Raw genomic sequence first — 10,471 nt, 5'->3', positions numbered from 1 at the left:
AGAAGTTCACCACATTAAGTGAGGATACACAAGGGCATGAAAAGATTACATTTGGTGACAATGAATGTGGCAAGGTTGAAGGTGTTGGTAGTATTGATGTCTCTCAATATCATATACTCTCAAATGTTCTCTTTGTAGAGTCTTTGAACTTCAACTTATTGTCCATGGCTCAACTATGTGATCATGGTTTCAAAGTAACATTCACTGATGAGGGTATGGAAGTGACAAGGAAGTCTAATGATGACATCATATTAAAGGGTTTTAGATTTCACAATCTTTATTTTGTGGACTTCTCTTCAAAGGAAGCTAATTTGACTACATGCTTATTCACCAAGACATCCAAGGGTTGGCTATGGCATACAAGACTTGCACATGTTGGCATGGGTACTCTCAAGAAGCTCTTGAAGAAGGATTTGGTAATTGGGTTGAAGGACATAGTGTTTGAGAAGGATAAACTTTGTAGTGCTTGTCAAGTGGGCAAACAAGTAGCAAACACACATCCAACCAAAGCTTATGTGTCAACAACAAGACCTCTAGAGTTGCTTCACATGGACTTATTTTGACCTACAACATATGTTAGCATTGGTGGCAATCTCTATTATCTAGTGTGGTAGATGACTACTCAAGATACATATGGGTTTTCTTTCTTCAAGACAAGACCGAAGTGGCCAACACATTCAAGAAGTTTGCCAAAAGAGGTCAAAAGGAATACAATGTGACCTTGGTGAAGATTAGGAGTGATAATGAGAAGGAGTTTGACAACACTAACATAGAAGATTATTGTGATGAGATTGGGATTAAACATGAATTCTCCTCAACTTACACTCCTCAACAAAATGGTGTAGTGGAGAGAAAGAACCGTACCTTGATCACCCTAGCAAGAACAATGTTGGATGGATATGATACTCATGAGAAGTTTTGGGTCGAAGCCATCAACACCGCTTGCTATGCATCCAACCATCTCTTTCCTCACTGGTTATTGATGAAGACTCCCTATGTATTGCTTATTGGGAGAAAGCCCAATATCTCTTATTTCCAGGTATTTGGTTGCAAGTGCTATATCTACAAGAAGCGTCAACACCTAGGGAAGTTTCAAAAATGTTGTGATATTGATTTTCTTCTTGGTTACTCATTGAAGTCTAAAGCATATAGAGTATTCAACAATGCCACCGGCTTAGTTGACGAAACATATTGTGTGAATTTCGATAAATCTAATGGCTCCCAAGGAGCACTTGATGCTTGTGATGATGTAGGTGGTGAAACATTGTGGGAGGCTATGAAGAACATGCCTGTTGGAGTAATCAAGCCAAAGGAAGAAGAAGATGAAGATGATGTTCAAGTGATTGATCAACCATCTTCTTCCTACAAGGAGCCTCAAGGTGTTGGTGATGAGCAAGTTGATCAAGATCAAGTGGAAGTGTCATCTCTTCCTCATGAAGATACTCATGTACCGCAAGGTCAATTTGAGGCTAAAGCTCAAGATGTTGATGCTCCACAAGCTCCTCAAGTGGTTGAACCTAGAAGACACAATCCAAGAATTCAAGCTCATCCACAAGATCTAATTATTGGGAGTCCATCAAGAGGAATCATGACAAGATCCAAGCAACAATCAAATTATTGTGAGCATGCTTCATTTGTTTCAAGCTTCGAACCAACCAAGGTTGAAGATGCTCTCAATGATTCGGATTGGGTGAATGCAATGCATGAAGAACTTAATAACTTCACCCGCAATGAAGTATGGCATCTAGAAGAAAGACCAAAGGGTGCAAGAGTGATTGGAACCAAATGGGTTTTTAGAAACAAGCAAGATGATCAAGGCAATGTCATGAGAAACAAGGCAAGGCTTGTGGCAAAGGAGTTCTCTCAAGTTGAAGGCATTGATTTTGGAGAGACCTTTGCACCGGTTGCAAGACTAGAAGCGATTTGCATCCTCCTTTCACATGCTTCAAGTCACAACATGAAGTTCTATCAAATGGATGTGAAGAGTGCTTTCTTGAATGGATACATCAATGAGCTAGTCTATGTTGAGAAACCACCAGGCTTCGAGGACATAAGATACCCCAATCATGTGTATTGGTTGTCCAAGGCTCTCTATGGACTCAAACAAGAACCACGAGCATGGTATGAGCGCCTCAGGGACTTCTTCCTTGAGAAAGAATTTGTGATTGGGAAAGTTGACACCACGCTATTCACCAAGAAGATCAATGATGAGCTCTTCATTTGTCAAGTCTATGTTGATGATATTATCTTTGGCTCAACAAATGAAGACTTTTGCAAAGAATTTGGTGATATGATGTCAAAGGAGTTTGAGATGTCTATGATTGGTGAGCTTACATTCTTCCTTGGGTTTCAAATCAAGCAACTTGAAGAAGGGACTTTTATCTCTCAAGAAAAATATACCAAAGACCTTCTCAAGCGCTTGAAGATGGATGATTGTAAGCCTATCAAGACCCCAATGGCTACTAATGGGCTTCTTGACATGGATGAGGGAGGTAATCGGTTGACCAAACTCTCTACCGTTCTATGATTGGTAGCTTGTTGTACCTTACTGCATCTAGGCCCGACAGCATGTTTAGTGTGTGTATGTGTGCTAGATTCCAAGCCAATCCTAAGGAGGTTCACCTAGTTTCTGTGAAAAGAATCCTTAGGTACCTCAAGCTCACACCAAGCATTGGCCTATGATATCCTAAAGGAGCTAGATTTCAACTCGTTGGCTATTCTGATTCGGATTATGCGGGTTGCAAGGTTGATAGGAAAAGCACCTCTGGAGGGTGTCAATTGCTTGGTAGATCACTAGTGTCTTGGTCCTCCAAAAAGCAAAATAGTGTTTCTCTCTCAACCGCCAAAGCAAAGTATATAGCCGCCGGTTCTTGTTGTGCTCAAATCCTTTACATGAAACAAACCTTCCTAGATTATGGTGTAGTTCTAGAGAAGGTACCTTTGTTGTGTGGCAATGAGAGTGCTGTTAAGCTTGCTAACAACCCGGTCCAACACTCCCGCACAAAGCACATTGATGTTCGCCATCACTTCCTTAAAGATCATGTTGCTAAGAATGATATCATGCTAGAAGGTGTAAGGATGGAAGAGCAATTGGCGGACATCTTCACTAAGCCCTTAGATGAAGCGAGGTTTTGTAAGTTGAGGAATGAGCTTAATATCCTTAACTTCACTAACTTTTCTAACAAGTAGCCTAGTGTTGTGTGCTTGCATTGCATTTGTATCATATGTCATATGCATTAGGTGCTTGTCTAACCCTTGCAAGATAGTGATGAGATAGGAATGGTTAGAGCCGATGGTTATTGGGTTGCTCTAGACACAGGAGAGGCTTATCATGAATAAGCTTGCAAGGGGATCAAATGTGACAAGATAGATTTAAATTCCATATTAAATTTCTTGTCTTGCATTTGCATGCATATGCATGGTTGTTTTCGTCGTTTGTTGGGATTTGGTTGTGGTAGGCATTTAGGGGGAGCTTTACTTGTCTTTGACAATTCTTGAGACCCCTAGGTGTGTGCTACCCTCCTATGTCTTGGAAGTTGGTTTTCAATTGCAAAGTCCTAGCTAGCCTTATGGCGTCTATTGAAAAATATTTGAAAAATTGAGGGTTTGAGAGAGGTTCGCTTGCTCCTATCTAAGAAGCATTTATTTGCTTTTCTTCTGGAACCTTGGGCTTGGAGTAAGAAAATTCCGCGAAAATCCCTTGAAAAACAACATCTCGCTGTTCCCGACGCAATCCACCGGAGCTTTCATCTTTGGTCACCGAACCAGTCGATGTGCGAAGTCAAACAACATCTAGAGACAATGGTCAACGATTCTTACGGTGGGAGGCAGATGGTGTCATCAAACCAGTCGGCGTCTACAGCTTGATCTAGGGGGCTGTTGTTGTCATCGACATATACTGCGGGTCGTCAAGCAAATCATCGAATCAATCAGCGCCTGCAGTTTTCATTTGTGGTAACTGTACCCACCGATCCATTCGTTGGCTTGCATCTGTTACCAGTGAATGAGTCGATGGTTACAGTAGCTGCAAGATCTGGACCGTCCATTCAAACTCCTAAATCTCAACTTTTGATCTCCTTTGACCACTGCCTACCACTCTCGCGTCGTTGGCCTAGCCGTTTTTTCTCCCTCGCGCGCCCGTACGCCGCCGCCGTGCCCTCCGCCAGTGATTTGCCGCCTCCCGCGCCTCCCCACCGCTCCTTTGCGCACCGGCCACCGATTCGTCACCACCTGCACCTGCTCGCGTCGCGCCGCCGCTTCTCTGCGTCTGTGCCGCCGCCATTTCCTTGGGCGGACCCCTTGGCTAGGGTTATGGCCTTTGTGTTCCGCTGGGCGATTCAGCCACCGCCGGCCGTCCTCACCATTGACAAGGTATCCTTGGTGGTCTAGGTGATCTTCATGCTTTGATTCCTTGAGCACTTCCTTCAAATCCATTGTATTTTCTCAAAATCCATCTCACCTGTGGACCTCTATTCATAGTGTGCTTGTCTTTCTACTCTCGTGGGATTTCACTATGAAATTGGTGGTTTTCCTTTGATCTCTAGGTATAATCTTCGCCCTCTCGTAGCACATGTTCTCTGAATTATCTTGCTCTGGTAGCTCTTTGACCTAGAGATGCAAATTTACTTTACTATTCGATTCATATACTCGATCATATCACTGTTTTATCACTGTCATGCACTTTTCATACACTCTAGAGCACTTTCTCGTCGATTTCATGCTCAATCTATCATAGGCTGGTCATGTCCAAGCTCTTACCTATTCATGCTATTCATAGGATTTCCTTCTCTAGATTATTGCTTATTAAAATTATTATTCTCCCTATTCCTATGCATATGCAGGTGTGTGCTTTGGGTCTGTTGACAGTGGGGAGGCCAAGCCTCGATAAGGGACAATTGGTGTTTGACTGTTGGCAGTGTGACAGGGGGAGTTTATTGGAGCTTGTGTTCTGTCAGTGGGTTTCTTGGGATTGATCACGATGGCAGACGTTCAGGGTGGCAGTGGTAGTGGCAGTGCAGGTGGTGGTAACGATCAACGTCGCCCTCCCCGTATGCCGAGAGAGGCCAAGGGGAAGGGTAAGGTAATCACTTAGAAGAAGAATCACGTCAGACGTGGCGGTGCAGATGATTGCGACACAGCTATTGCAGCGATATGTGTAGCAGACGTAGTTGAGAGCGGTAGTGTAGTTGCAGCCTTCTGGATTGTGGACAGTATAGATTCATTAGCAGCTCGTGAGGTAGAGACACCACAACTCGTGTTGTGCCGTTCTGGTCGCACACGTACACAGCCTACACCTACACCCGCTCAGGAGCCGCCTGGTTCTTCCACTCGTCGTGGAAGGAAGCGGGCCCGTGAGGAGCCAGCACCGAGGTTGCAACTCACTCAGAGGCAGCAGAGGTTACAGGAGTTGCAGCAGCAGCAGTAGCAGGCATAGAAGGAGCAATAGTCTGAGGACGAGCAGTGAGTCCGAGCCTGAGCCAGTTCAGAGGTTACCGACTATTGGTGAGATCAGGAGGGCTCCAGGTTGCCTTGTTCAGCTGTACAGGTGCACAGAGGACCGCGAGGACTGGTTCCCATGTGAGAGAGAGATTGAGGGACCTTTCTATAATAAGCTACAACGGATCTTTCACAGAGCCTTCTACTCACTCTAGGCTTGTCCCTATGACCACAGGTTGATTCTTCTTAGTCGAGTGGCACTGACTATTGGGCTTACAAAGGAGCAGCTTAGAGGTTACTTTAGCTACCTACTCGGTCTTGTCGAGCTACTTGAGTTACCTGACTGCTATGTGGGATATTGGTTGGAGATCTTCTATGCTACAATATGGATCTCACCTACTAGAGAACACATGTGTTACATGTTTGAGGAGGAGGCACACACTTTGTACAGGGAGGACATTGCTTGAGCTCTTCGAGTTGAGCTTCGCGGCGACAGACTTCACGAGCTGTGTCACCCTCTGGTCAAACCTCCTAGGCAGAGGTAGGGTACTCATATTGCGCCACTGAGCTCTGAACTGGTTAGTATCTGCTTCAGACTGCCATTCAGTCACACCTCACCACGACACCCATTTGACCCATATCGATCGCTCATGCTATACTTGAGATCTTGAGGCGGATGATACTTCCCCGTTCTGGCTACCGTGAGGCTATCTCCACGCTGCAGCAGTGGGTTCTAAGTTACATTCTACACGGACATGCTTTTGACATAGTGGACTTTTTGTTGTGCGAGGTTGAAGATACTGTTGCAGATGGCATGAAGGTTGGCAGGAGACTCTCGTACGCATACTACTTGAGCTATATTCTTGCTCGTGCGGGTCCTGAGGCTGGTTCATAGTTCGACACCTTGCGCAGGTCCTGTAGTGCCTTCCTAGCTTAGAGACCTGCCAAGGTAAGTGATAGGTGACGAGGTCATTGAGCTACCATGATTGTACAACAGGGTTGGATAGAGGAGCAGAGGTAGTAGGCAGTCGCAGAGGACACTGAACTCCATTCAGCTGAGCACCAGTCAGGCTTGGAGGGTTTTCTACGGATCGAGTACTTTTTAGACGAGTCCTACGATGAGGAATATATACCAGATGTACCTCTTCCTAGCAGACCTCATGCCAATGAGGCAGGTTGCTCCGGCTCTCATCAGTTCCGGCAACAGAGGCACCAGCTCCTAGTCAGCCTCCACCAGCCACAGAGGCACTTGAAATCTTGCCTGATGTTCGGGCTCTGCCGTAGTCTATTAGTCAGATGTCACAGATGTTCTTTGCTCTTCACACCCGACAGACTCAGCAATAGCAGGAGCACCTTGAGACCATCAGGGCTATACTGTAGCAGCAGTCTCGGATGCTTGAGTAGTTCGAGCACAGTCTATGGCAAAGCGACCACAAGTTTCACTTTCTTTGTGAGAGGCTCGGGGTGGCACCTCCTCCAGATATTCCTCATATTGGTGCCTCGATCACTTTGCAACCCTCACCATAGCTGCTGCAGACCTCTTAGGGCTTTTAGTTGCCCCAGCAGGACCCCCCTGCATTCTCACCTTTATGGCCCATGCCGTCTCCCGGTGGTTCCCAGCTGAGATCGTCAGAGTTTTCACCTCTACCATATATTTCGACGAGTTTTGGTACTCCAGGGTCCGTGTTGCTTGGCGATTTCTCTGCTCTGTACTTGACAGCGTCAGCTTCAGAGTCAGCTTTTGTGTCTCTCAGACCCTCGACAGTTTCACGGTCTCTTGGGTTCTCTTACAGTGAGCTGGTAGGGTTGTTTGCACCTCTACTTGTCACTACGACTCCAATGGACCCTTTAGTAGCTTCAGCTCCACCTCCAGCTTCCAGGTCTTTACCAGTTTAAGAGGTTGGGAGCAAGATAGCAGCCAGACAACTCACCACCACACTCGGTACCTCAACTACTACAGAGTCGACCATTGTCACTACAGAGGTTACCACAGCGGCTGCTACCCCCATTGCAGTTGCTCCCGAGACACAGACAGTCACCACACCTTCCTCAGAGTCAGATCCAGTTGGTGCTGCTCGTCATCTTTCGACTCCGTCTCCCAAGGACTTGCCTGCACACCCTCCTCCAGCTTCTGACGCTTAGTCTTTTTGGTGCTTGACGCCAAAGGGGGAGAGTAAGAGATGAGAGTCAGGGGGAGATTTTGGTAGCATAGGCTTTTGGATCTTTTGTTGTGCTACTCATGCATCATGTTTACTTTCATGCACTTGTATATATTCCTTTGCTACCATTGTGTGACACGGCTTGCGCTTATTTTGTATATCTTATGCCATGTCTTTCGTTGGTTGCGCATGTGCGTTATCTTATATTCTTTATCATACGCGTTGTTGGACTTGATTTGCATGAACTTGACTAACATTTTTCACTTATCTCAAACAAGGTCATGTACTTCAAGTATGTTTTTCCTCACAATTTCTCTCTTATATCTTATTTGAGGAAGTGTTGTCATCAATCACCAAAAATGGGGAGATTGAAGGAGCATCTAGACCCCTAATTTGATTTGGCAATTAATGACAACATGATCATTGCGACTAATGTGTGTTTTGCAGTGGCATTCAATAAGTTATTGCAATGATGGGCTTTCATGGTATTCTTTTCCCCCATCATGTGATTGAAATTGTATCGGTTCAAAGGACTAGCGAGAAGGCAAAGGACAAGCTAGTTCTAGGTGTCGTTTGATGTTGAGAGATGCTTGGATTAGTATAGGTCTTTTATTTTCCTTTGACCATACTATAAAGAGGGGCGAAGAGTAGTAACTTGACCTAGAAGAGTCCTTGAGTTGAGTGGATGCACACTTGTGAAACTAGGCACTAGGTAGCTCAGTTGATGCCCAGGGATGTGAAGAAGAAGTGTGAAAACTCAAAGAAGTTGAATTGGTTGAGTTTCAAACTATTAGGAAGTATATGTGTATATTAGGATGTATTTATCCTTTCCTTGTACTCCAAGACATATTGGCAATATATATACAGAGGTCACCCCCCTCATTGGGGTGTGTGGTGTTTCCCATCTACTTCTCTACATGGTATCACGAGACTAGATCGTGGGCCTCCTCTCCTCTCCCTGCGCCTCCCCCCTGTCCTACACAAAACCCTAGGTGGTGGCCCTCCACCCCCCCTCTGCTACACCTCCCTGTCCGGCGTGCCCCCTCCCTGTCGTGCGCCATGGCCACCCTCTCCTCCGCCGACTCCTCTGTGTTCGGCGACACCACAGCTCCTTCTGCTGCCCCTGTGCCACCTCCTGTCCCGTCCCCTGCTGCTGACGGTGGCACCTCTATGCCGCCACCTAACACCGGCGGCCTCTTGCGGCGCACCCCAAGCTCCTCCTACCGGCGACACACCCGGCAACGGCGGCGGCGGCTTCATCCTGTACCCGCCGCCGCCGCCCGCTGTCCACTCCTACACCACCGTGTGGCGGAACCGTCCAAATTAACCTGACTAAAATGCATTGAAGTCGCCTGACACGCGATTATGCACTTTAAGCAAGTCAACTTGGTCGACCGTCGGATTTCCTCCGATAAACCACATAACAGGATCGAGAAGCATTGCTCACGCGAAGGTGAGTAGCACAGAGGTTACAACATTCCATCATGACAACATAGTTCAACAATTTATTACATCAGAGTTTTCGAAATTTAGACCGAAATTTGCATGGTTCGGAGTCAAATAAAACTAGCGGAAGCTAAACGTCGATACATGACATCATGACGGAGCCGATCATGACATCAAAAACTCCTTCCTTCGCCGTTCGAGGAAGGATCCCACTCGACGGTCCAGCCTGGGGGAAGCTGGGTCGGCCAAGTGGTACCAACACCCAAGCTATTGGCATTACCTGAAAAAGATTAGCCACAACAAGGCTGAGCAACTAGTACTTAGCAAGACTGACCCGTCGGAAAGACACGACCGAGACCTAGACATGCAAGGCTTTATGGCTCTAGGGTTTTCTTGCCAAAAGCGTCTAAAGTCAGTCCTTACTTTCAACATTTTAGCTCATGTTCTATGTTCTTTATCCATTCTAGATTAGCAACTTATACTGAACAAACATGGTTTCCAAGCAATTACTTAACAACCATCAAGATTACAATTATCATCATGTTCCATCTTTACTCAGTGCAGAATAGCAATCAAGTAGTCCCAATCTGTGAGAGGCAGACGAATCGATTAGAATTTATTAACCATGCATGACAAACCTAATCTCACGACATCCATGCACCACAAAGGGTCGCTTCATTTGTCAGCCGTCCCCATCGATCCCTTAGGCACATGTCAGGGCCAACTTCCTTTGGCATGCAATGCTCCACAGTCCCGGCCTATTGCTGCACTGTGACCGCACTTGCACCCACATGATGCACCATGGGAACGACGTTCTAAGGATAGCCGGAAGGTATGCCACGCCCCAGTTCAATCAGGTACTAGGCTTCCCCATCCCATACTAGGTATGAGATTAGTACTTTCAAACACTTGATCACGAACGCCGACACGTTTCGACCTTAGTTCATTTTCATTTAGACAAACGGGGCAATCCACCAAGTATCGAACACAAGCCTTACCCCGTCCGTCATCCTTATAGTTGCGACAAAACTGAAACATTCAACTCCTATAACTCGCGAGTGACAGGAAATCACTCGACTTTTACCGAAACCTATTAAGCATTGCACTACTTGACCTTAGTAACTAGTATTCAGACAAGGTACTAAATTTATGCATCTAAGGTTTCATTACAACTCCTCGTAATGTAAATGCGCAATCAAGTAATCAATAACATTGCATGAACTCAAGATAGGAATTTATGCTCCGGGGCTTGCCTTCAGAAAAAGCTTGCGGGTCCACGGGGTCTTGCTCCGGTTCGGGCTCTCCTTCGCAAGGATGCAGTTCCTCGGCGGGGTCTTCTTCCGGTGCTGGATGAAGCTCGTACGTTCCATCGGCGAGATTCAACTCTACACGGAAATGCAATGCAGGGGTTAAACATTTTAGATGGTTAT

This window comes from Setaria italica, chromosome IX (genome assembly GCF_000263155.2).
Source record: "Setaria italica strain Yugu1 chromosome IX, Setaria_italica_v2.0, whole genome shotgun sequence".
Lineage (NCBI taxonomy): Eukaryota > Viridiplantae > Streptophyta > Magnoliopsida > Poales > Poaceae > Setaria > Setaria italica.
This window is presented reverse-complemented; position numbering follows the sequence as displayed.